The 27,378-nt window shown below is 52.9% G+C and overlaps 1 long non-coding RNA gene across 1 annotated transcript; it reads left to right on the top strand.

Moving 5' to 3' along the window:
• The first annotated feature begins 5,839 nt into the window (after positions 1-5,839).
• On the top strand, positions 5,840-6,630 carry LOC118944057. Its single transcript, XR_005039347.1, has 2 exons — positions 5,840-5,942; positions 6,053-6,630. It is a non-coding gene; the product is annotated as an uncharacterized LOC118944057 (long non-coding RNA).
• Positions 6,631-27,378: the final 20,748 nt, after the last annotated feature.

Here is a 27,378-nt window from a genome sequence, read left to right as displayed (position 1 = left end):
AGCTGCCCACTGCACTGAGGCTAGGAAACACTGTCACCACCGATAAATCCACGATAATTGAGTATTTCAATAAGAATTTTCTATGGCTGGCCATGCTTTTCACCTGGCTACCCCTACCCTGGTCAACAGCCCTGCACCCCTCACAGCAACTTGCCCAAGCCTCCCCATTTCTCCTTCACCCAAATCCAGATAGCTGATGTTCTGAAAGAGCTGCAAAATCTGGACCCCTACAACACACCTAACCCTCTCTTTCTACAATTATCCGCCACAATTGTTGCAACCCCTATTACTAGCCTGTTCAACCTCTCTTTTGTATTGTCGGAGATCCCCAAAGATTGGAAAGCTGCCTCGGTCATCCCCCTCTTCAAAGGGGGAGACACTCTAGACCCACTGCTACAGACCTATATCTCGGGCCGACTCTTTTCTCTGTATACATCAATGATGTCGCTCTTGCTGCTGGTGATTCTCTGATCCATCTCTACGCAGATGACACCATTCTGTATACTTCTGGCCCTTCTTTGGACACTGTGTTAACTAACCTCCAGACGAGCTTCAATGCCATATAACTCTCCTTCTGTGGCCTCCAACTGCTCTTAAATGCAAGTAAAACTAAATGCATGCTCTTCAACCGATCGCTACCAGCACCTGCACGCCCGACTAGCATCACTACTCTGGACAGTTCTGACTTAGAATGTGTGGAAAACTACAAATACCTAGGTGTCTGGTTAGGCTGTAAACTCTCCTTCAAGACTCACATTAAGCATCTCCAATCCAAAATTAAATCTAGAATCGTCTTCCTATTTCGCAACAAAGCATTCTTCACTCATGCTGCCAAACATACCCTCGTAAAACTGACTATCCTACCGATCCTTGATTTCGGTGATGCCATCCGTAGCACGCGCTCCAGCAGGTATATTTCACTCGTCACCCCCCAAAGCCAATTCCTCTTTGGCCGCCTTTCCTTCCAGTTCTCTGCTGCCAATGACTGGAACAAATTGCAAAAATCACTAAAGCTGGAGACTCGTATCTCCCTCTCTAACTTTAAGTACCAGCTGTCAGAGCAGCTCACAGAACAATGCACCTGTACATAGCCCATCTGTAAATAGCCTATCCAACTACCTCATCCCCATACTGTTATTTGTTATTTTTCCTCCTTTGCACACCAGTATCTCTACTTGCATATTCATCTTCTGCACATCTATCACTCCAGTGTTAAATTGCTAAATTGTAATTATTTTGCCACTATGGCCTCCCTTATCTTACCTCATTTGTAGACACTGTATATAGACTTTTCTATTGTGTTATAGACTGTATGTTTGTTTATTTCTTGTGTAACTCTGTGTTGTTGTTTGTGTCGCATTGCTTTTCTTTATCTTGGCCAGGTCGCGGTTGTAAATGAGAACTTATTGTAGACAATTGTAGAGAAAAATGGTAGGAGTGGGAGAGACTGAGGAGAGAGAGGGAACAGAAAGGATGAGAGAGAGAGCAAAGAGAGAGAGAGAGAGAGAGAGAGAAAGAGAGAGAGAGAGAGAGAGAGAGAAAGAGAGTGAGAGAGACTGACAGATGTAAGTGTGTGAAAGAGGAGGAACTACTTTAGTACCAGAGCTGAATTCTTATCAAGGGCTACAATTACATTGATACACAGTAATGCAGCATGTTATAAAGCTTCTGTAGTTTCCTATAGTCCTACTGAAGGGATTCAAACAGCCAGCCACACACCTTGATGTTCTTTCCACTCATTAGTACCTCTCAGACTTGTCCCCGGGCTTTCAACTGTCTTCTGTATTTCCTTTCTGTCTCTTACACACATGCAGGCATGCAAATGCAGGCAGGCACACTCACACAGCTGCATGCCTGCACACACACCACACACACCACACACACACACACACACACACACACACACACACACACACACACACACACACACACACACACACACACACACACACACACACACACACACACACACACACACAACACACAACACACACACTCCTCCTCCACTCTCCCCATCTCTCATTCCCACACCTGTACCCCACCACATGGAGGGAGGGAGGGAGCTGAATGAGCTCCCAGTTGTTCAGCTCCTGGGCTTTGGTTAAATCAAGTTAAATAAGATAAGTTAAATCAAATGTGTATTTTGATCCAGGTCCAATTCATTGAATGATGAACAAGTTCAGTCAATGGCGCAACGGCTGGGGGGCAACACAGTCTGTTTGAAATGGAAATGAGCAATGCAGCTCCATTCTACCACCACCAAAACACACTAAAATCCCCCTTGTCCTTCCACTTCTACCTTGTGAAATCTGATCTGCTGCTGTCTCAAATGAATTACTGAAGGATCCCTTTTGTAATGCTGTTCTGTTCCAATTCGATTTTGGACACTTCTGAGTCTGCAATGCTACCCTTGGATGTATGGTACTTCAAGGATGTGTGAATGGATGGATATCAGTACCCAGTAGAGCTCAGTAAAAACAATGCAGCCAATGCAGCTGTTTTTATCTCCATATCAAATCATTCCTGGGTAACAATTAAGTACCTGACAGTGATTGATTTAAATGAAAATGGGGAAGAAAAAAACCCCGCTTCTTAGCAAACAGCAATTTCTCAAGCAAGAATTTAGCTAGGACTGTCTGGGAGGGGAGGGGAAAACTAGCTGTTATTAGCAGAGGCAAGCCAAAACTCCATTCCACCAAAACTCTTTTCAAACAGCTCTTCTACTGAAAAGGCATTATCATCACTTGCACAATTTCACAGTATTATTCCATCCTCATAGTGTGGAAATATACAATGGCAAGAAAAAGTTTGGAAATACCTTGATTTCTGCATAAATTGGTCATAAAATTGTATCTAATCTTCATCTAGGTCACAACAATAGACCAACAAAGTCTGTTTAAACTAATAACACAGTCAATTATATATGTTTTCATGTCTTTATTGAACACACCGTGTAAACATTCACAGTGTAGGGTGGGAAAAGTATGTGAATCCTTGGTTTTAATAACTGGTTGGCCCTCCTTTGGCAGCAATAACCTCAACCAAACATTTTCTGTAGTTGTGGATCAGACCTGCAGAAGGAATTTTGGAACATTCCTCTTTACAAAACTGTTTCAGTTCAGTAATATTCTTGGGATGTCTGGTGTGAACTGCTCTTTTGAGGTCATGCCACAACATCTTAATCGGGTTGAGGTCAGGACTCTGACTGGGCCACTCCAGAAGGTGTATTTTCTTCTGTTGAAGCGATTCTGTTGTTGATTTACTTCTGTGTTTTGGGTCGTTGTCCTGTTGCACCACCCAACTTCTGTTTAGCTTCAATTGGTGGACAGATAGCCAAACATTCTCCTGCAAAATGTCTTGATAAACTTGGGAATTCATTTTTCTGTCACTGATAGCAAGCTGTCCAGGCCCTGAGGTAGCAAAGCAGCCCCAAACCATGATGCTCCCTCCACCATACTTTACAGTTGGGATGAGGTTTTGATGTTGGTGTGCTGTGCCTTTTTTTCTCCACACATAGTGTTGTGTGTTCCTTCCAAACAACTCAACTTTAGTTTCATCTGTCCACAGAATATTTTGGAACATCCAGGTGCACTTTTTCAAACTTCAGATGTACAACAATGTTTTGTTGGACAGCAATAGCTCCGTGATGTCCTCCCATGAACACCATTCTTGTTTAGTGTTTTACGTATCGACTCGTCAACAGAGATGTTAGCATGTTCCAGAGATTTCTGTAAGTCTTTAGCTGACACTAGGATTCTTCTTAACCTTACTGAGCATTCTGCGCTGTGCTCTTGTAGTCATCTTTGCAGGACGGCCACTCCTGAGAGAGTAGCAACAGTGCTGAACTTTCTCCATTTATAGACAGTTTGTCTTACCGTGGACTGATGAACATCAAGGCTTTTAGAGATACTTTTGTAACCCTTTCCAGCTTTATGCAAGTCAACAATTCTTAATTTAAGTCTTCTGAGATCTCTTTTGTTTGCGGCATGGTTCTCATCAGGCAATGCTCCTTGTGAATAGCAAACTCAAATGTTGTGAGTTTTTTTTAAAGGGCAAGGCAGCTCTAACCAACATCTCCTATCTCGTCTCATTGATTGGACTCCAGGTTAGCAGACTTCTGACTCCAATTAGCTTTTGGAGAAGTCATTAGCCTAGGGGTTCACATACTTTTTCCAACCTACACTGTGAATGTTTAAATGATGCATTCAATATAGACAAGAAAAATACAATAAATAGTGTGTTATTAGTTTAAGCACACTATGTTTGTCTATTGTTGGAACTTAGATAAAGATCAGATCAAATTTGTTGACTAATTTATGCAGAAATCCAGTTAATTCCAAAGGGTTCACTACTTTTTCTTGCCACTGTATATAAAACACAGGGAAATCACATTTTTGACCGCACTGGGCCTTGTAGGCTGCTTTGATAAACATTCCTGTGTCTTTGAGGTGAGACATGATGTGTGTGTGTTTGAGAGAAAGAGAGGAAGTGTGTGTGTGTGTGTGTGTGTGTGTGTGTGTGTGTGTGTGTGTGTGTGTGTGTGTGTGTGTGTGTGTGTGTGTGTGCGTGCGTGTGTGTGTGGGTGTGTGTGTGCGTGCGTGCGAGTGTGTGTGTGTGTGTGAGCACATGCAAGCGCGTGTGGTGTCTCCCTTCATGTACAGCACTGAGACTTCAGTCTGTTTTACCAGCTCTCCTGCTGGAGACGACAGTAACGTCTGCCCACCCATGTAGAGTAGGAGTGTGTGTGCCAGCCAGCCTCGTTCTGTGACAGGCCCAGCCGCCTGGCTAGGCTGAAATCATCCCCTGTGATTTATACAGCCTCATAAGGGTTTACAGAGATCCCCTTCATGACTAAACACCGGGAGGGGTTTGGACAAGGAGAGCAGGGAAGACTGATGGCTCACCCAAGGCTAATGACACACTTAGTGCCAACACAGAACACCACACACACTCACATACACACTCTGAGCACATACACACACTGCTAAACGACTACACACACACACACTGATAAAAAACAAAAAACACATACACACAGTGCTCAATAATTACACACCCTCAATTTAAAGCTATACACACATACATAAACAGATACCAATGGCTCACCCAGATGCACAGCTCACAGGGCCCAAAGTTACACACATGCCCACACACATCCATATCCACACACACACGTACCAATAGAGATTCTTATCAAATTTAGCACAGCTAAAGAATATATTATTTGTTTCCCCTACCAAGGGATTATATTCAGATCATCCCTGGCTTTGAATTGGTCATGTTCATACACGCCTGCCTGTTAAATCATTTACCCTGATGTCATGATGATTTATAGTATGATTCACAAACAGGGGTGAAACAAGGTCCTGATCCAGATAATCCTTCTCATAAGCCCAGCAGTATGCTGTGTTTTATAAGAGCCTTATAGCAGTTCACCATCAGACTGTGGAGTCTCAGGGAAGTCTAGCAGGGCTCTGATACCAGAGTAACATGACCAGGACACAGGGGTGAGGAGCGGGAGGGGGGAGGATGGGGAGAGGGAGGGGGAGGGGGAGGATTGGGAGAGGGAAGGGGTTTGAGAGTGGAAAGAGATCCATTTTATAGCTTTCTCTTATGCCCTTCTGCAAGGGGGAAAAAGGGACAGGTTTTTTCTTTCAAAATCACATAAAGTTTGAGATATTTGATGATTTATAGAGAGAGGAAGAGCGGAAGAGAGAGAGGGGGGATGGGGCGAGAGGGAGGGGTGGTGGCAGGGGGGTTTAAACATGATGCAAACCATTTGGAGAGGGGAGTGGAGGCTGCCAGCACAGCCTGCTCTGTTTAAACTGGAGAGGAAGTGACCGTATATACAGCATGCCAGCAAACTCCTCACTCTCCCTCACTATATCACACATACAACTGCTGTGCACGCAAGCGCACACACACGCGCTATCAGTGCTGAGGTCAGTCTATGGCCATTGGTTGGAGAGTGTTTGTTATTCTCATATTATGTTTCTTTACATCACCGTCACCATTCCCACCACTGCTATTAACATTATTACTATGATTACAGTCTAGGAGGCTGGAGGGCAGACGGAGAACAAGAAGAACGGAGTGGAGAAAGAGGAGGCATAAAAGACAGAGTGAGAGATAAGAGGTCAGTGTTTTCTCCCAACACCCATCCATGACTTAATCTGATTCCTCTCTGAGAGAGAAACATGACTTCCCGGGGACTGGCTTACTGCAGGAGGACAGGATGGAGGGACTGGCTTACTGCAGGAGGACAGGATGGAGGGACTGGCTTACTGCAGGAGAACATGATGGAGGGACTGGCTTACTGCAGGAGGACAGGATGGAGGGACTGGCTTACTGCAGGAGAACATGATGGAGGGACTGGCTTACTGCAGGAGGACAGGATGGAGGGACTGGCTTACTGCAGGAGAACATGATGGAGGGACTGGCTTACTGCAGGAGGACAGGATGGAGGGACTGGCTTACTGCAGGATGACAGGATGGAGGGACTAGCTTACTGCAGGAGGACAGGATGGAGGGACTGGCTTACTGCAGGAGGACAGGATGGAGGGACTGGCTTACTGCAAGAGGACAGGATGGAGGGACTGGCTTACTGCAGGAGGACAGGATGGAGGGACTGGCTTACTGCAGGAGGACAGGATTGAGGGATGGAGATAAGATAAGACAGAGACAAAGAAGAAGACAGGAAGGTGAAAATAAGAGAGGTGGGGAGATACAAGGACAGAAAACAGGCCCTAAACAGGCTTCACCTAAGGATGAAGGGTTTAACACTCTGCTGGTTTTGAGCAGTAGAGCGCCTCCCCATGGTGTGTGTATGCCAGTGCAGTCTTAGTATCCAGGTTGAGGTAAGGTAACGGAATCAACAGACTGACACAAAATCAAGATCTGGGCACTCATTAAATAAAATAATACAAAATATAAATAAATATCAACATAGCACGATAAAGTTTCATTGTGATTTATTGAGGTCATGTCATGTGGTTCACTATATAACAGAGCAATTAAAATGTAGGCCCAGAGGTCCACAGTATATCTTTTTTAATTTATTATTGCAATTCATGTATTAATTGATGCAATTTTTGGGCCAGAGTCACTCACCTGGCATCCTGAATTAGAAAGAAACATTTCAACCAGTCTATGGTCTGAGTAAGTACATGTGTGTGTGTGTGTGTCTGTGTGTGTGTGTGTGAGAGAGAGAGAGAGCGAGAGAGAAAGTGAGAGAGAGAGAGTTAGAGAGAGAGAGAAAGAGAGAGAGAGAGAGAGAGAGAAAGAGAGAGAAAGAGAGAGAAAGAGAGAGAGAGAGAGAGAGAGAGAGAGAGAGAGAGAGAGAGAGAGAGAGAGCACACGCCCGCACGTGTTTGTGTGTGTGGGTGTGTGCTGTGCCGTTGTGCTGCTGGTGGCTCAGCTTCAGGATTGTGTCGAGGGTGTGTGTAATAAATGTGCCCAGGCGAGAGGGCCTGAAAAGATATATAACACACAGGAAGGAGAGAAGAGGGAGAGGACACTGGGGAGGAGCGAGGAGGGGGAGAAGAGGGGGCAGGAAAAGAAAGAGGAGGGGGTAGAAGGAAGAGAGATGGAGAGGGGAGAGACGTAAAGAGATGGGGAGAAGTAGGGAGATGGAGAGCAGAAAGAGAGGAGAAGGGAGAGAGGGGAGTATAGAATGGTAAGGGAAAAGGGGGGGGGGGGCTGCTTTCTCCTGGGTCCTGCTATGTTTCCCATTATGTAAGCCCTGGTCACCGGCAGCGTGCCAGCAGGCAAAATAAAAGAGTCTCTCTGGCTTGGCACGGCTCGTATTTTCCTATCCTCGGCGCGGGGTCAGGGAGGGGTCAGGCAGCTGGATGGGGCGCTGGGGGGATTGTGGGGTCTGGGCCAGTCTCCAAAACCCAAAAGGCCCAGGGTTCAAGTACCAGCTGAAAGCAATCAGGGGGAAATCTGGGAGTGCCACAGCTGCTCGCAGTGGCGCTGTTCTGAAGCTCCCTCTCTCTCCATCTCTCTCTCTCACTCCCTCGCTCTCCCTCTCCTTCTCTCTCACTCCCTCTCCATCTCTCTCTCTCACTCCCTCTCTATCTCTCTCCATTTCTCTCACTCCCTCTCTATCTCTCTCACTCACTCTCTCTCACTCCCTGTCTCTCACTCCCTCTCTCTCCCTCTCTCTCTCCATCTCTCTCTAACTCCCTCCCTCTCCCTCTCCACCTCTCTCTATCTCCCCCTCTCTCTTTCTCCCTCTCTTGCTCTCCCTCTCTCTCTCCCTCTCCATTTTTCTTTCACTCTTTCTCGATCTCTCTCTCTGTCCATCTCTCGCTCTCAATATTTCTCTCTCTCTCCCTCTCTCTCACTCCATCTCTCTCCCTCTCTTTCTCCCTCTTTCTCTCTCTCCCTTTCTTTCTCTCCCTCTAATTCTGCATACCTTTATCATGAAGCCAGAACTACGGGTGTGTGTGTGTGTGTGTGTGTGTGTGTGTGTGTGTGTGTGTGTGTGTGTGTGTGTGTGTGTGTGTGTGTGTGTGTGTGTGTGTGTGTGTGTGTGTGAGCATGGTCAGATGAAAGACAAAGGGAAAAAACTATTATAGCTCTCTGTAGGACAACAGTAATTGGTCCACTCTGTCTGTAGGACCACAGTGATTGGTTCACTCTGTCTGTGTGTGTGTGTGTGTGTGTGTGTGTGTGTGTGTGTGTGTGTGTGTGTGTGTGTGTGTGTGTGTGTGTGTGTGTGTGTGTGTGTGTGTGTGTGTGTGTGTGTGTGTGTGTGTGTGTGTGTGTGTGTGTGTGTGTGTGTGTGTGTGGTGTACACATGTGTGTTTGAGTGTGGGGTGTGCCAAAGTGTTGAGTGTGGACGTGTTTGGCAAAACATGTGTGTATGATGTAGTTGTACAATTTGTATTTCGATGATTACATGACAGGTGAGTGTATGGATGCTATGCTTCCCCTACAAGAATACAAACACAATCAAACTGACAGACTAGACTGTTTTTTTGGCTCATCTAACATTAAACATTGAATAAGTGGGATCCAGTACCTCACATGAAATAAATATCTCAAACTGAATGGAGATGGATGGCTCCAGCACTGCGTGAGGGGGACTACATCTCTACATCTCTCACCTTCAGTATCTTCTACAGCTGGGCTATTCAATAACAGGGGCCACTCTCACTCTTTCCTTCGAACCAGGGACTGATTTTGGCCGGGTGAGTTAACTCTCTGGCCAATCAGAGATGTTAATCAATGAACTACACTAAAACCTAAATATGCACCAGTGTGGATACTTAGGACCACAGATGGCAGAACACTGTGGTACCAATGCCAGAGAGAGAGGCTGTCTCATCACTACAGCAATTTGTTGTCTATGGTACTTTCATCTTCTAGTAATGCAGACAGACATACAGCAGAACCACAGGAGGTTGGTGGCACCTTAATTGGGGAGGATGGGCTTTTGGTAATGGCTGGAACAATTATTATGAGCCATCCTCCCTTCAACAGCCTCCTGTGAGCAGAACCTCTTAGCAGGGCAAAAAGCTTTAGATCTGTATACAGTGGTGTGGGTTGGTGATGGGTGGAAATGCCAGAGAGAGTCTGTCTGGGGCTGGATGGATCTCATCCAGGACTGAGGTAGTTTACAGACCTTCTTGTCATCTGTATTGGCTGTTCTGGGATCTGGAGAGACTCAACCCATGCCCCCATTAAACACCTGGTGAGGATAGCCCTCTTCTGAACATAGTAACGCTGAGGATAAAGACAGAGAGAGACAGAGAGACAGAGGGATGGAGGGTGGGGGTAGGCAGAGAGACAGAGGGATGGAGGGTGGGGGTAGGCAGAGAGACAGAGGGACAGAGGGATGGAGGGTGGGGGTAGTCAGAGAGACAGAGGGATGGAGGGTGGGCGGTAGATAGAGAGACAGACGGATGGAGGGTGGGGGATGGGCAGATAGACAGAGGGATGGAGGGTGGGGGTAGGCAGAGAGACAGAGGGGTAGAGGGTGGGGGGTAGGCAGAGAGACACAGGGATGGAGGGTGGGTGGGGGTAGGCAGAGAGACAGAGGGGTGGAGGGTGGGTGGTAGGCAGAGAGACAGAGGGATGGAGGGTGGGGGTAGGCAGAGAGACAGAGGGGTAGAGGGTGGGGGGTAGGCAGAGAGACACAGGGATGGAGGGTGGGTGGGGGTAGGCAGAGAGACAGAGGGGTGGAGGGTGGGTGGTAGGCAGAGAGACAGAGGGATGGAGGGTGGGGGGTAGGCAGAGAGACAGAGGGGTAGAGGGTGGGGGTTATTCAGAGAGACACAGGGATGGAGGGTGGGTGGGGGTAGGCAGAGAGACAGAGGGGTGGAGTGTGTGGGGTAGGGGGGGTAGATAGAGAGACAGAGGGAGGAAGGGTGGGGGGTAGAAAGAGAGACAGAGGGATGGAGAGTGGGGGGTAGATAGAGAGACAGACAGATGGAGGGAGGGGGATGGGCAGGTAGACAGAGGAAGAAAGGGTGGGGGGAAGGCAGAGAGACGCAGAGCGACGGAGGGATGGAGAGTGGGGGTAGGCAGAGAGACAGAGGGATGGAGAGTGGGGGCACGCAGAGAGACAGAGGGATGGAGAGTGGGGGCACGCAGAGAGACAGAGGGGTGGAGGGTGGGGTAGGCAGAGAAAAAGAGAGACAGAGGGATGGAGGATGGGGGTAGTCAGAGAGACAGAGGGATGGAGGTTGGGGGGTATGCAGAGAGACAGAGGGGTGGAGGGTGGGGGGTAGATAGAGAGACAGAGGGATGGAGGGTGGGGGGTAGATAGAGAGACAGAGGGATGAAGGGTAGGGGGTATGCAGAGAGACAGATGGATCGAGGGTGGGGGGCAGGCAGATAGACAGAGGGATGGAGGGTGGGGGGTAGATAGAGAGACAGAGGGATGGAGGGTGGGGGTGGGCAGAGAGACAGAGGGATGGAGGGTGGGGGTAGGCAGAGAGACAGAGGGATGGAGGGTGGGGGTAGGCAGAGATACAGAGGGATGGAGGGTGGGGGGAAGGCAGAGAGACAGAGGGATGGAGGGTGGGGGGTAGATAGAGAGACAGAGGGAGGGAGGGTGGGGGGTAGATAGAGAGACAGAGGGATGGAGGATGGGAGTGGGCAGAGAAACAGAGGGATGGAGGGTGGGGGTAGGCAGAGAGACAGAGGGATGGAGGGTGGGGGGTAGATAGAGAGACAGAGGGAGGGAGGGTGGGGGGTAGATAGAGAGACAGAGGGATGGAGGGTGGGGGTGGGCAGAGAGACAGAGGGATGGAGGGTGGGGGTAGGCAAAGAGACAGAGGGATGGAGAGTGGGGGCACGCAGAGAGACAGAAGGGTGGAGGGTGGGGGGTAGGCAGAGAGACAGAGGGGTGGAGGGTGGGGGGTAGATAGAGAGACAGAGGGATGGTGGGTGAGGGTAGATAGAGAGACAGAGGGATGAAGGGTAGGGGGTATGCAGAGAGACAGATGGATCAAGGGTGGGGGGCAGGCAGATAGACAGAGGGATGGAGGGTGGGGGATAGATAGAGAGACAGAGGGATGGAGGGTGGGGGTGGGCAGAGAGACAGAGGGATGGAGGGTGGGGGATGGGCAGATAGACAGAGGGATGGAGGGTGGGTGGGGGTAGGCAGAGAGACAGAGGGATAGAGGATGGGTGGTAGGCAGAGAGACAGAGGGGTGGAGGGTGGGGGGTAGGCAGAGAGACAGATGGATCGAGGGTGGGGGGCAGGCAGATAGACAGAGGGATGGAGGGTGGGGGGTAGATAGAGAGACAGAGGGATGGAGGGTGGGGGTGGGCAGAGAGACAGAGGGATGGAGGGTGGGGGTAGGCAGAGAGACAGAGGGATGGAGGGTGGGGGTAGGCAGAGATACAGAGGGATGGAGGGTGGGGGGTAGGCAGAGAGACAGAGGGATGGAGGGTGGGGGGTAGATAGAGAGACAGAGGGAGGGAGGGTGGGGGGTAGATAGAGAGACAGAGGGATGGTGGGTGAGGGTAGATAGAGAGACAGAGGGATGAAGGGTAGGGGGTATGCAGAGAGACAGATGGATCAAGGGTGGGGGGCAGGCAGATAGACAGAGGGATGGAGGGTGGGGGATAGATAGAGAGACAGAGGGATGGAGGGTGGGGGTGGGCAGAGAGACAGAGGGATGGAGGGTGAGGGATGGGCAGATAGACAGAGGGATGGAGGGTGGGTGGGGGTAGGCAGAGAGACAGAGGGATAGAGGATGGGTGGTAGGCAGAGAGACAGAGGGGTGGAGGGTGGGGGGTAGATAGAGAGACAGAGGGATGGTGGGTGAGGGTAGATAGAGAGACAGAGGGATGAAGGGTAGGGGGTATGCAGAGAGACAGATGGATCAAGGGTGGGGGGCAGGCAGATAGACAGAGGGATGGAGGGTGGGGGATAGATAGAGAGACAGAGGGATGGAGGGTGGGGTTGGGCAGAGAGACAGAGGGATGGAGGGTGGGGGATGGGCAGATAGACAGAGGGATGGAGGGTGGGTGGGGGTAGGCAGAGAGACAGAGGGATAGAGGATGGGTGGTAGGCAGAGAGACAGAGGGGTGGAGGGTGGGGGGTAGGCAGAGAGGCAGAGGGATGGAGGGTGGGGGGTAGGCAGAGAGACAGAGGGATGGAGGGTGGGGTGTCGGCAGAGAGTCAGAGAGACAGAGGGATGGAGGGTGGGGGTAGGCAGAGAGACAGAGCGATGGAGGGTGGGGGGCAGGCAGATAGACAGAGGGATGGAGGGTGGGGGATAGATAGAGAGACAGAGGGATGGAGGGTGGGGGTGGGCAGAGAGACAGAGGGATGGAGGGTGGGGGATGAGCAGATAGACAGAGGGATGGAGGGTGGGTGGGGGTAGGCAGAGAGACAGAGGGATAGAGGATGGGTGGTAGGCAGAGAGACAGAGGGGTGGAGGGTGGGGGGTAGGCAGAGAGGCAGAGGGATGGAGGGTGGGGGGTAGGCAGAGAGACAGAGGGATGGAGGGTGGGGTGTCGGCAGAGAGTCAGAGAGACAGAGGGATGGAGGGTGGGGGTAGGCAGAGAGACAGAGCGATGGAGGGTGGGGGGTAGGCAGAGAGACAAAGGGATGTAGGGTGGGGGATAGATAGAGAGACAGAGGGATGGAGGGTGGGGAGTGGGCAGAAAGACAGAGGGATAGAGGGTGGGGTAGGCAGAGAGACATAGGTGTGGAAGGTGGGGGGTCGGCAGAGAGACAGAGGGATGGAGGGTGGGGTAGGCAGAGAGACAGAGGGGTGGAGGGTGGGGGGTAGACAGAGAGACAGAGGGATGGAGGGTGGGGGGTAGATAGAGAGACAGAGGGATGGTGGGTGAGGGTAGATAGAGAGACAGAGGGATGAAGGGTAGGGGGTATGCAGAGAGACAGATGGATTAAGGGTGGGGGGCAGGCAGATAGACAGAGGGATGGAGGGTGGGGGATAGATAGAGAGACAGAGGGATGGAGGGTGGGGGTGGGCAGAGAGACAGAGGGATGGAGGGTGGGGGATGGGCAGATAGACAGAGGGATGGAGGGTGGGTGGGGGTAGGCAGAGAGACAGAAGGATAGAGGATGGGTGGTAGGCAGAGAGACAGAGGGGTGGAGGGTGGGGGGTAGATAGAGAGACAGAGGGATGGTGGGTGAGGGTAGATAGAGAGACAGAGGGATGAAGGGTAGGGGGTATGCAGAGAGACAGATGGATCAAGGGTGGGGGGCAGGCAGATAGACAGAGGGATGGAGGGTGGGGGATAGATAGAGAGACAGAGGGATGGAGGGGGGGGTAGGCAGAGAGACAGAGGGATGGAGGGTGGGGTGTCGGCAGAGAGTCAGAGAGACAGAGGGATGGAGGGTGGGGGTAGGCAGAGAGACAGAGCGATGGAGGGTGGGGGGTAGGCAGAGAGACAAAGGGATGTAGGGTGGGGGATAGATAGAGAGACAGAGGGATGGAGGGTGGGGAGTGGGCAGAAAGACAGAGGGATAGAGGGTGGGGTAGGCAGAGAGACATAGGTGTGGAAGGTGGGGGGTCGGCAGAGAGACAGAGGGATGGAGGGTGGGGTAGGCAGAGAGACAGAGGGGTGGAGGGTGGGGGGTAGACAGAGAGACAGAGGGATGGAGGGTGGGGGGTAGATAGAGAGACAGAGGGATGGTGGGTGAGGGTAGATAGAGAGACAGAGGGATGAAGGGTAGGGGGTATGCAGAGAGACAGATGGATTAAGGGTGGGGGGCAGGCAGATAGACAGAGGGATGGAGGGTGGGGGATAGATAGAGAGACAGAGGGATGGAGGGTGGGGGTGGGCAGAGAGACAGAGGGATGGAGGGTGGGGGATGGGCAGATAGACAGAGGGATGGAGGGTGGGTGGGGGTAGGCAGAGAGACAGAGGGATAGAGGATGGGTGGTAGGCAGAGAGACAGAGGGGTGGAGGGTGGGGGGTAGGCAGAGAGACAGATGGATCGAGGGTGGGGGGCAGGCAGATAGACAGAGGGATGGAGGGTGGGGGGTAGATAGAGAGACAGAGGGATGGAGGGTGGGGGTGGGCAGAGAGACAGAGGGATGGAGGGTGGGGGTAGGCAGAGAGACAGAGGGATGGAGGGTGGGGGTAGGCAGAGATACAGAGGGATGGAGGGTGGGGGGTAGGCAGAGAGACAGAGGGATGGAGGGTGGGGGGTAGATAGAGAGACAGAGGGATGGAGGGTGGGGGGTAGATAGAGAGACAGAGGGAGGGAGGGTGGGGGTCAGATAGAGAGACAGAAGGATGGAGGGTGGGGGTGGGCAGAGAGACAGAGGGATGGAGGGTGGGGGTAGGCAAAGAGACAGAGGGATGGAGATTGGGGGCACGCAGAGAGACAGAAGGGTGGAGGGTGGGGGTAGGCAGAGAGACAGAGGGGTGGAGGGTGGGGGGTATGCAGAGAGACAGATGGATCAAGGGTGGGGGGCAGGCAGATAGACAGAGGGATGGAGGGTGGGGGATAGATAGAGAGACAGAGGGATGGAGGGTGGGGGTGGGCAGAGAGACAGAGGGATGGAGGGTGGGGGATGGGCAGATAGACAGAGGGATGGAGGGTGGGTGGGGGTAGGCAGAGAGACAGAGGGATAGAGGATGGGTGGTAGGCAGAGAGACAGAGGGGTGGAGGGTGGGGGGTAGATAGAGAGACAGAGGGATGGTGGGTGAGGGTAGATAGAGAGAGAGGGATGAAGGGTAGGGGGTATGCAGAGAGACAGATGGATCAAGGGTGGGGGGCAGGCAGATAGACAGAGGGATGGAGGGTGGGGGATAGATAGAGAGACAGAGGGATGGAGGGTGGGGGTGGGCAGAGAGACAGAGGGATGGAGGGTGGGGGATGGGCAGATAGACAGAGGGATGGAGGGTGGGTGTAGGCAGAGATACAGAGGGATGGAGGGTGGGGGGTAGGCAGAGAGACAGAGGGATGGAGGGTGGCGGGTAGATAGAGAGACAGAGGGAGGGAGGGTGGGGGGTTGATAGAGAGACAGAGGGATGGAGGATGGGAGTGGGCAGAGAAACAGAGGGATGGAGGGCGGGGGTAGGCAGAGAGACAGAGGGATGGAGGGTGGGGGGTAGATAGAGAGACAGAGGGAGGGAGGGTGGGGGGTAGATAGAGAGACAGAGGGATGGAGGGTGGGGGTGGGCAGAGAGACAGAGGGATGGAGGGTGGGGGTAGGCAAAGAGACAGAGGGATGGAGAGTGGGGGCACGCAGAGAGACAGAAGGGTGGAGGGTGGGGGGTAGGCAGAGAGACAGAGGGGTGGAGGGTGGGGGGTAGATAGAGAGACAGAGGGATGAAGGGTAGGGGGTATGCAGAGAGACAGATGGATCAAGGGTGGGGGGCAGGCAGATAGACAGAGGGATGGAGGGTGGGGGATAGATAGAGAGACAGAGGGATGGAGGGTGGGGGTGGGCAGAGAGACAGAGGGATGGAGGGTGGGGGATGGGCAGATAGACAGAGGGATGGAGGGTGGGTGGGGAGTGGGCAGAAAGACAGAGGGATGGAGGGTGGGGTAGGCAGAGAGACATAGGTGTGGAAGGTGGGGGGTCGGCAGAGAGACAGAGGGATGGAGGGTGGGGTAGGCAGAGAGACAGAGGGGTGGAGGGTGGGGGGTAGACAGAGAGACAGAGGGATGGAGGGTGGGGTAGGCAGAGAGACAGAGAGACAGAGGGATGGAGGGTGGGGGTAGTCAGAGAGACAGAGGGATGGAGGGTGGGGGGTAGGCAGAGAGACAAAGGGATGTAGGGTGGGGGATAGATAGAGAGACAGAGGGATGGAGGGTGGGGAGTGGGCAGAAAGACAGAGGGATAGAGGGTGGGGTAGGCAGAGAGACATAGGTGTGGAAGGTGGGGGGTCGGCAGAGAGACAGAGGGATGGAGGGTGGGGTAGGCAGAGAGACAGAGGGGTGGAGGGTGGGGGGTAGACAGAGAGACAGAGGGATGGAGGGTGGGGGGTAGATAGAGAGACAGAGGGATGGTGGGTGAGGGTAGATAGAGAGACAGAGGGATGAAGGGTAGGGGGTATGCAGAGAGACAGATGGATTAAGGGTGGGGGGCAGGCAGATAGACAGAGGGATGGAGGGTGGGGGATAGATAGAGAGACAGAGGGATGGAGGGTGGGGGTGGGCAGAGAGACAGAGGGATGGAGGGTGGGGGATGGGCAGATAGACAGAGGGATGGAGGGTGGGTGGGGGTAGGCAGAGAGACAGAAGGATAGAGGATGGGTGGTAGGCAGAGAGACAGAGGGGTGGAGGGTGGGGGGTAGATAGAGAGACAGAGGGATGGTGGGTGAGGGTAGATAGAGAGACAGAGGGATGAAGGGTAGGGGGTATGCAGAGAGACAGATGGATCAAGGGTGGGGGGCAGGCAGATAGACAGAGGGATGGAGGGTGGGGGATAGATAGAGAGACAGAGGGATGGAGGGGGGGGTAGGCAGAGAGACAGAGGGATGGAGGGTGGGGTGTCGGCAGAGAGTCAGAGAGACAGAGGGATGGAGGGTGGGGGTAGGCAGAGAGACAGAGCGATGGAGGGTGGGGGGTAGGCAGAGAGACAAAGGGATGTAGGGTGGGGGATAGATAGAGAGACAGAGGGATGGAGGGTGGGGAGTGGGCAGAAAGACAGAGGGATAGAGGGTGGGGTAGGCAGAGAGACATAGGTGTGGAAGGTGGGGGGTCGGCAGAGAGACAGAGGGATGGAGGGTGGGGTAGGCAGAGAGACAGAGGGGTGGAGGGTGGGGGGTAGACAGAGAGACAGAGGGATGGAGGGTGGGGGGTAGATAGAGAGACAGAGGGATGGTGGGTGAGGGTAGATAGAGAGACAGAGGGATGAAGGGTAGGGGGTATGCAGAGAGACAGATGGATTAAGGGTGGGGGGCAGGCAGATAGACAGAGGGATGGAGGGTGGGGGATAGATAGAGAGACAGAGGGATGGAGGGTGGGGGTGGGCAGAGAGACAGAGGGATGGAGGGTGGGGGATGGGCAGATAGACAGAGGGATGGAGGGTGGGTGGGGGTAGGCAGAGAGACAGAGGGATAGAGGATGGGTGGTAGGCAGAGAGACAGAGGGGTGGAGGGTGGGGGGTAGGCAGAGAGACAGATGGATCGAGGGTGGGGGGCAGGCAGATAGACAGAGGGATGGAGGGTGGGGGGTAGATAGAGAGACAGAGGGATGGAGGGTGGGGGTGGGCAGAGAGACAGAGGGATGGAGGGTGGGGGTAGGCAGAGAGACAGAGGGATGGAGGGTGGGGGTAGGCAGAGATACAGAGGGATGGAGGGTGGGGGGTAGGCAGAGAGACAGAGGGATGGAGGGTGGGGGGTAGATAGAGAGACAGAGGGATGGAGGGTGGGGGGTAGATAGAGAGACAGAGGGAGGGAGGGTGGGGGTCAGATAGAGAGACAGAAGGATGGAGGGTGGGGGTGGGCAGAGAGACAGAGGGATGGAGGGTGGGGGTAGGCAAAGAGACAGAGGGATGGAGATTGGGGGCACGCAGAGAGACAGAAGGGTGGAGGGTGGGGGTAGGCAGAGAGACAGAGGGGTGGAGGGTGGGGGGTATGCAGAGAGACAGATGGATCAAGGGTGGGGGGCAGGCAGATAGACAGAGGGATGGAGGGTGGGGGATAGATAGAGAGACAGAGGGATGGAGGGTGGGGGTGGGCAGAGAGACAGAGGGATGGAGGGTGGGGGATGGGCAGATAGACAGAGGGATGGAGGGTGGGTGGGGGTAGGCAGAGAGACAGAGGGATAGAGGATGGGTGGTAGGCAGAGAGACAGAGGGGTGGAGGGTGGGGGGTAGATAGAGAGACAGAGGGATGGTGGGTGAGGGTAGATAGAGAGAGAGGGATGAAGGGTAGGGGGTATGCAGAGAGACAGATGGATCAAGGGTGGGGGGCAGGCAGATAGACAGAGGGATGGAGGGTGGGGGATAGATAGAGAGACAGAGGGATGGAGGGTGGGGGTGGGCAGAGAGACAGAGGGATGGAGGGTGGGGGATGGGCAGATAGACAGAGGGATGGAGGGTGGGTGTAGGCAGAGATACAGAGGGATGGAGGGTGGGGGGTAGGCAGAGAGACAGAGGGATGGAGGGTGGCGGGTAGATAGAGAGACAGAGGGAGGGAGGGTGGGGGGTTGATAGAGAGACAGAGGGATGGAGGATGGGAGTGGGCAGAGAAACAGAGGGATGGAGGGCGGGGGTAGGCAGAGAGACAGAGGGATGGAGGGTGGGGGGTAGATAGAGAGACAGAGGGAGGGAGGGTGGGGGGTAGATAGAGAGACAGAGGGATGGAGGGTGGGGGTGGGCAGAGAGACAGAGGGATGGAGGGTGGGGGTAGGCAAAGAGACAGAGGGATGGAGAGTGGGGGCACGCAGAGAGACAGAAGGGTGGAGGGTGGGGGGTAGGCAGAGAGACAGAGGGGTGGAGGGTGGGGGGTAGATAGAGAGACAGAGGGATGAAGGGTAGGGGGTATGCAGAGAGACAGATGGATCAAGGGTGGGGGGCAGGCAGATAGACAGAGGGATGGAGGGTGGGGGATAGATAGAGAGACAGAGGGATGGAGGGTGGGGGTGGGCAGAGAGACAGAGGGATGGAGGGTGGGGGATGGGCAGATAGACAGAGGGATGGAGGGTGGGTGGGGAGTGGGCAGAAAGACAGAGGGATGGAGGGTGGGGTAGGCAGAGAGACATAGGTGTGGAAGGTGGGGGGTCGGCAGAGAGACAGAGGGATGGAGGGTGGGGTAGGCAGAGAGACAGAGGGGTGGAGGGTGGGGGGTAGACAGAGAGACAGAGGGATGGAGGGTGGGGTAGGCAGAGAGACAGAGAGACAGAGGGATGGAGGGTGGGGGTAGTCAGAGAGACAGAGGGATGGAGGGTGGGGGGTATGCAGAGAGACAGAGGGGTGGAGGGTGGGGGGTAGATAGAGAGACAGAGGGATGGTGGGTGAGGGTAGATAGAGAGACAGAGGGATGAAGGGTAGGGGGTATGCAGAGAGACAGATGGATCAAGGGTGGGGGGCAGGCAGATAGACAGAGGGATGGAGGGTGGGGGATAGATAGAGAGACAGAGGGATGGAGGGTGGGGGTGGGCAGAGAGACAGAGGGATGGAGGGTGGGGGATGGGCAGATAGACAGAGGGATGGAGGGTGGGTGGGGGTAGGCAGAGAGACAGAGGGATAGAGGATGGGTGGTAGGCAGAGAGACAGAGGGGTGGAGGGTGGGGGGTAGGCAGAGAGTCAGAGGGATGGAGGGTGGGGGGTAGGCAGAGAGACAGAGGGATGGAGGGTGGGGTGTCGGCAGAGAGTCAGAGAGACAGAGGGATGGAGGGTGGGGGTAGGCAGAGAGACAGAGCGATGGAGGGTGGGGGGTAGGCAGAGAGACAGAGGGATGTAGGGTGGGGGGTAGATAGAGAGACAGAGGGATGGAGGGTGGGGAGTGGGCAGAAAGACAGAGGGATGGAGGGTGGGGTAGGCAGAGAGACATAGGTGTGGAAGGTGGGGGGTCGGCAGAGAGACAGAGGGATGGAGGGTGGGGTAGGCAGAGAGACAGAGGGGTGGAGGGTGGGGGGTAGACAGAGAGACAGAGGGATGGAGGGTGGGGTAGGCAGAGAGACAGAGAGACAGAGGGATGGAGGGTGGGGGTAGTCAGAGAGACAGAGGGATGGAGGGTGGGGGGTATGCAGAGAGACAGAGGGGTGGAGGGTGGGGGGTAGATAGAGAGACAGAGGGATGGTGGGTGAGGGTAGATAGAGAGACAGAGGGATGAAGGGTAGGGGGTATGCAGAGAGACAGATGGATCAAGGGTGGGGGGCAGGCAGATAGACAGAGGGATGGAGGGTGGGGGATAGATAGAGAGACAGAGGGATGGAGGGTGGGGGTGGGCAGAGAGACAGAGGGATGGAGGGTGGGGGATGGGCAGATAGACAGAGGGATGGAGGGTGGGTGGGGGTAGGCAGAGAGACAGAGGGATAGAGGATGGGTGGTAGGCAGAGAGACAGAGGGGTGGAGGGTGGGGGTAGGCAGAGAGACAGAGGGATGGAGGGTGGGGGGTAGGCAGAGAGACAGAGGGATGGAGGGTGGGGTGTCGGCAGAGATTTAGAGAGACAGAGGGATGGAGGGTGGGGGTAGGCAGAGAGACAGAGGGGTGGAGGGTGGGGGGTAGAAAGAGAGACAGAGGGATGGAGGGTGGGGGGTAGATAGAGAGAGAGAGACAGAGGGATCGAGGGTGGGAGTAGGCAGAGAGACAGAGGGATGGAGGGTGGGGGGTAGGCAGAGAGACATAGGTGTGGAAGGTGGGGGGTCGGCAGAGAGACAGAGGGATGGAGGGTGGGGTAGGCAGAGAGACAGAGGGGTGGAGGGTGGGGGGTAGACAGAGAGACAGAGGGATGGAGGGTGGGGTAGGCAGAGAGACAGAGAGACAGAGGGATGGAGGGTGGGGGTAGGCAGAGAGACAGAGGGGTGGAGGGTGGGGGGTAGAAAGAGAGACAGAGGGATGGAGGGTGGGGGGTAGATAGAGAGAGAGAGAGACAGAGGGATCGAGGGTGGGAGTAGGCAGAGAGACAGAGGGATGGAGGGTGGGGGGTAGGCAGAGAGTCAGAGGGATGGAGGGTGAGGGGTCGGCAGAAAGACAGAGGGATGGAGGGTGGGTGGTAGTCAGAGAGACAGAGAGACAGAGGGATGGAGGGTGGGGGTAGGCAGAGAGACAGAGGGATGGAGGGTGGGGGGTCGGCAGAGAGACAGAGAGACAGAGGGATGGGGGTGGGGTAGGCAGAGAGACAGAGAGACAGAGGGATGGAGGGTGGGGGTAGGCAGAGAGACAGAGGGATGGAGGGTGGGGGGTCGGCAGAGAGACAGAGAGACAGAGGGATGGGGGGTGGGGGGTAGGCAGAGAGACAGAGGGATGTAGGGTGGGGGGTAGGCAGATAGACAGAGGGATGGAGGGTGGGGGGTGGGCAGAGAGACAGAGGGATGGAGGGTGGGGGGTAGGCAGAAAGACAGAGGGATGGAGGGTGGGGGGTAGGCAGAGAGACAGAGGGATGGAGGGTGGGGGGTAGATAGAGAGACAGAGGGAAGGGGGTGGGGGGTAGGCAGGGAGACAGAGGGATGGAGGGTGGGTGGGGGTAGATAGAGAGACAGAGGGATGGAGGGTGGGGGTAGTCAGAGATACAGAGGGATGGAGGGTGGGGGGTATGCAGAGAGACAGAGGGATGGAGGGCGGGTGGGGGTAGATAGAGAGACAGAGGGATGGAGGGTGGGGGTGGGCAGAGAGACAGAGGGATGGAGGGTGGGGTAGGCAGAGAGACAGAGGGATGGAGGGTGGGGGTGGGCAGAGAGACAGAGGGGTGGAGGGTGGGGGTAGGCAGAGAGACAGGGGGATGGAGGGTAGGGGGTAGATAGAGAGACAGAGGGATGGAGCGTGGGGGGTAGGCAGAAAGACACAGGGATGGAGGGTGGTGGGTAGGCAGAGAGACAGATGGATGGAGGGTGGGGGGTAGGCAGAGAGACAGAGGGATGTAGGGTGGGGGGTAGGCAGAGAGACAGAGGGATGGAGGGTGGGGGGTAGGCAGAGAGACAGAGGGATGGAGGGTGGGGGTAGATAGAGAGACAGAGGGATGGAGCGTGGGGGGTAGGCAGAAAGACACAGGGATGGAGGGTGGGGGGTAGGCAGAGAGACAGATGGATGGAGGGTGGGGGGTAGGCAGAGAGACAGAGAGATGGAGGGTGGGGGGTAGATAGAGAGACAGTGGGATGGTGGGTGGGGGGTAGGCAGAGAGACAGAGGGATGGAGGGTGGGGGGTGGGAAGAGAGACAGAGGGATGGAGGGTGGGGGTAGGCAGAGAGACAGAAGGATGGAGGGTAATCGGTTGGCAGAGAGATCGAGGGATGGAGTGTGGGGGGTGGGCAGAGAGACAGAGGGATGGAGGGTGGGGGGCAGGCAGAGAGACGCAGAGCGACAGAGGGAATGAGCGTGGGGGGTAGATAGATAGACAGTGGGATGGTGGGTGGGGGTAGGCAGAGAGACAGAGGGATGGAGGGTGGGGGTGGGAAGAGAGACAGAGGGATGGAGGGTGGGGGTAGGCTGAGAGGCAGAGGGATGGAGGATGGGGGTGGGCAGAGAGACAGAAGGACGGAGTGTGGGGGTAGGCAGAGAGTGGGATGGAGGGTGGGGGTAGGCTGAGGCAGAGGGATTGAGGGTGGGGGAAGGCAGAGCTCGTCCCCGGGACATGTATGGGCGGGAGGCTGGAGGGAGGGGAGACACCCATACTGGTTCTCAGATTGGCTGCGTGGCGTGTGAGCTGGGCTGGCTGTCGTCAGCCTGGCCCAGAGCAGGAAGTGTGCTGGAGATAAGGCGGCCATGTGGCAGGATGTTATGGATTTCTAATTAGAGCAATTCATCTGTCAGGGACCCGCTTTCACTGGCTCACACTCACTACATACACATATTCTACCCACTTAACACACACACTGACCAGTGGAACTTTCACTGGCTCACACTCACTACATACACATATTCTACCCACTTAACACACACACTGACCAGTGGAACTTTCACTGGCTCACACTTGCTACATACACTCTACACACACACATACTGACCACTAGCCCGACTCTCCACACATTTCACCCCTCACACACACTCCATGCAAACACACTGGCAAGATAAGACCGTATCTCACACTGACCATTAAAGCTTTCATCGACCTTATTCACCAGACCCTAGCTCCAGGGCATGGACTAGTTTGAGCCACCGCTCTGCCCGAAGGCTACTGTATAGAGCTGGCCGTTCGCTCATCAAACTAATACTACAGATAGCATTCACTCATCATACCATCTGGAGATCTGCCCCAGAGAGAGAGAAACACAGTTATATCCACGAGGGACTAGAGCCTGCTATTGTTTTACACCAGATATCCTGCTGCACTTTTGGTCAGCAGCTGATAATCAAACCAGTAAACAAACAAAGGAGAGGTGAGGCAGTGTGTCTAGCTATTTGTGTGATTCAGTGGAGGCTGGTCCTCCCTGAAGGGGAGGGCCATCCTCTTCAGTGAATTTCTGAAAAAATTAAAATAGTGAAACAATAAAAAAAGTGATTATTTTCAGATAAAACGGTATTAAATATATTCAAGTCACAAAATAATTAATTAAAACACACTGTTTTGCCATGAAGGTCTACAGTAGCCTCAGCAGCACTCTGTAGGGTAGCACCATGGTGTAGCCAGAGGACAGCTAGCTTCTGTCCTCCTCTGGGTACATTGACTTCAATACAAAACCTAGGAGGCTCATGGTTTTCACCCCCTTCCATAGACTTACACAGTCATTATGACAACTTCTGGAGAATGTCCTCCAACCTATCAGAGCTCTTGCAATATGAACTGACATGTTGTCGACCCAATTAAAGCATCAGAGAATTAATCTAGAGGTGGCAACCTCATGATGGGTATAGGGAAAATTAGAATATCATATAGTAGTCTAAACCTATCAATGTCACATTGATGAATGGTGAATGAGATGAATGGAATGACAGTCAACCAATATGCTGTAATAGAATAAAGCCATGCTCATAAAAAAATGATTGTCCTCCCTCATCTTAAATCGACCGCCACTGTTGTGTATTTTTTAAATTTAAGTCAGTTAAGAACAAATTCTTATTTACAATAACGGCCTACCAAAAGGCAAAAGGCCTCCTGCGGGGACAGGGCTGGGATTAAACATACAAATAAATGAAATAAAAATATAGGACAAAACACACATCATGACAAGAGTGACAACACAACACTACATAAAGAGAGACCTAAGACAACATATCATGGCAGCAATACATGACAACACAGCATGGTAGCAACACAAAACAGGGTACAAACATTATTGGGCATAGACAACAGCACAAAGGGAAAGAAGGTAGAGACAACAATACATCATGCAAAGCAGCTGTAACTGTCAGTAAGAGTGTCCATGATTGAGTCTTTAAGTGAAGAGATTGAGATAAAACTGTCCAGTTTGAGTGTTTGTTGTAGCTCGTTCCAGTCGCTAGCTGCAGCAAACTGAAAAGACGAGTGACCCAGGGATGTGTGTTCTTTGGGGACCTTTAACAGAATGTGACTGGCAGAACGGGTGTTGTATGTGGAGGATGAGGGCTGCAGTATGTATCTCAGATAGGGGGGAGTGAGGCCTAAGAGGGTTTTTATAAATAAGCATCAACCAGTGGGTCTTGCGACGGGTATACAGAGACGACCAGTTTACAGAAGAGTATAGAGTGCAGTGATGTGTCCTATGAGGAGCATTGGTGGCAAATCTGATGGCCGAATGGTAAAGAACATCTAGCTGCTCGAGAGCACCCTTACCTGCCGATCTATAAATTACGTCTTCGTAATCTAGCATGGGTAGGATGGTCATCTGAATCAGGGTTAGTTTGGCAGCTGGGGTGAAAGAGGCGTGATTACGATAGATGTGCTGAGAGAAGGACAATGTACCGTCTAGCTTAATACTGCCTGAGCTATGTTGTTGATGTAAATTGAGAAGAGCGTGGGGCCTAGGATCAAGCCTTGGGGTACACCCTTGGTGACAGCCAGTGGCTGAGACAGCAGATGTTCTGACTTTATACACTGCATTCTTTGAGAGAGGTAGTTAGCAAACCAGGCCAAAGACCCCTCAGAGATATAGACCCCTCACCAATACTCCTTAGTATATAGGGTGGGAGTACAGCATGTGTGTGTGTGTGTGTGTGTGTGTGTGTGTGTGTGTGTGTGTGTGTGTGTGTGTGTGTGTGTGTGTGTGTGTGTGCGTGTGTGCGTGAGTGTGTGCATGTGTGTGTGTGTGTGTGTGTGTGTAGAGAGAGAGAGCGTGTCTGGGATGTGTGCCTGACTCTTGAAGCAGCAGAGGAACTCTCCATTTACAAGCAGAGGGACGGAACATGAAATGGAAGAGGGCGACTGGAATGTCTCCATGTGAAAGAATTCTGCTGCCAGTTTCCCTCTTTTCCCCTCCTCTTACTTCATTCCATCTCAGTGCACAGCGAGGGGAGAGGTTGGGAGAGAGAAGAGAGAGAGGGAAAGAGAAAAAGAGAAAGTACGGGATAAGCATGGAATGAGAGGAAGATGGAGAGCGAGAAGAAATCGACAGAGTGAAAGGAGAGAAAGATTGGGAGAGAGTGAGGAGTGGAAGAGAGGCAGTGAATAAGGTATAGAGAGGGAGAATAGAAGGAAGCAAGCAGAGAGAGAGATAGAAAGAGGGAGAGAAAAAGAGGAGATAGAGAAAGAAAGAGAAAAATGTAAGGAAAGGAGAGAAAGAGCGAGGAGAGAGTGAGAAAGAGAAGAAAGAAAAAGAGGAGATGGAGGAGTGTTTGCGAGGCCGGGAACATAGAGCAGTGGCCGGGGGGATGTTTAGATAGGTGCAGGCTGCCACTAGGAAGTCCGGGCTCCAACATAAACACTCCGCCACACAACCCAGCACTCCCAACTGTGGGAGAAATCTGCCCTGAGATGGACGGATGGAAGGAGAGAGGGAACAAGGGAGTGGGAGGAGGGAGGTGGGGAGAATGGGTACACGGCCACTTTCAGATCCCTGCAGAATATATACACAGCTGAGTTGAGGCCCTGGACCAATTTCCTCCCTGCTTCTCAGTGACTAGGGATCCTGAGGCCACTCTGAAAGGGTTTATCTACATGTAATCTCTATGTCATACTGCACTGTGCCCTCCCCCTCCCCAAAACACACACACACACATAAATGCACACACAGGTAGACAAACACACACACACACACACACACACACACACACACACACACACACACACACACACACACACACACAAACACACACACACACACACACACACACACACACACACACACAACAGCAAAAGGACCTTGTGAAGAGGCTGGAGGAAACAGGTACAAAAGTATCTATATCCACAGTAAAACGAGTCCTATATCGACCTAACCTGAAAGGCCGCTCAACAAGGAAGAATCCACTGCTCCAAAACCGCCATGAAAAAGCCAGACTACGGTTTGCAACTACACATGGGGACAAAGATCGTACTTTTTGGAGAAATGTCCTCTGGTCTGATGAAATGAAAATAGAACCGTTTGGCCATAATGACCATCGTTATGTTTTGAGAAAAAAGGGGGAGGCTTGCAAGCCGAAGAACACCATCCCAACTGTGAAGCACGGGGTTGGCAGCATCATGCTGTGGGGGTGCTTTGCTGCAGGAGGGACTGGTGCACTTCACAAAATAGATGGCGTCATGAGGAGGGAAAATTATGTGGATATATTGAAGAAACATCTCAAGACATCAGTCAGGAAGTTGAGCTTGGTCTCAAATGGGTCTTCCAAATGGACTATGACCCCAAGCATACTTACAAAGTACTTACACAATTGTGGAAAAATGGCTTAAGGACAACAAAGTCAAGGTATTGGAGTGGCCAACCCAAAGCCCTGACCTCAATCCTATAGAAAACTGAGTTTAAATGTATTTGGCTAAGGTGTATGTAAACTTCCGACTTCAACTGTATATAGAAAAGGGAGTTGAAAGTCCGTATAGCCCAGCAACAGCCCCAAAACACCACTGCTCTAGAGGAGATCTGCATGGAGGAATGGGCCAAAATACCAGCAACAGTGTGTGAAAACCTTGTGAAGACTTACAGAAAACGTTTGACCTCTGTCATTGCCAACAAAGGGTATATAACAAAGTATTGAGATACATTTTGTTATTGACCAAATACTTATTTTCCACCATAATTTGCAAATAAATTCATAAAAAATCCTACAATGTGATTTTCTGGATTTTTTTTCTCATTTTGTCTGTCATAGTTGAAGTGTACCTATGATGAAAATTACAGGCCTCTCTCATCTTTTTAAGTGGGAGAACTTGCACAATTGGTGGCTGACTAAATACTTTTTTGCCCCACT

This window comes from Oncorhynchus mykiss, chromosome 24 (assembly GCF_013265735.2).
Source record: "Oncorhynchus mykiss isolate Arlee chromosome 24, USDA_OmykA_1.1, whole genome shotgun sequence".
In the NCBI taxonomy this organism is placed as follows: domain Eukaryota; kingdom Metazoa; phylum Chordata; class Actinopteri; order Salmoniformes; family Salmonidae; genus Oncorhynchus; species Oncorhynchus mykiss.
This window is presented reverse-complemented; position numbering and strand designations above follow the sequence as displayed.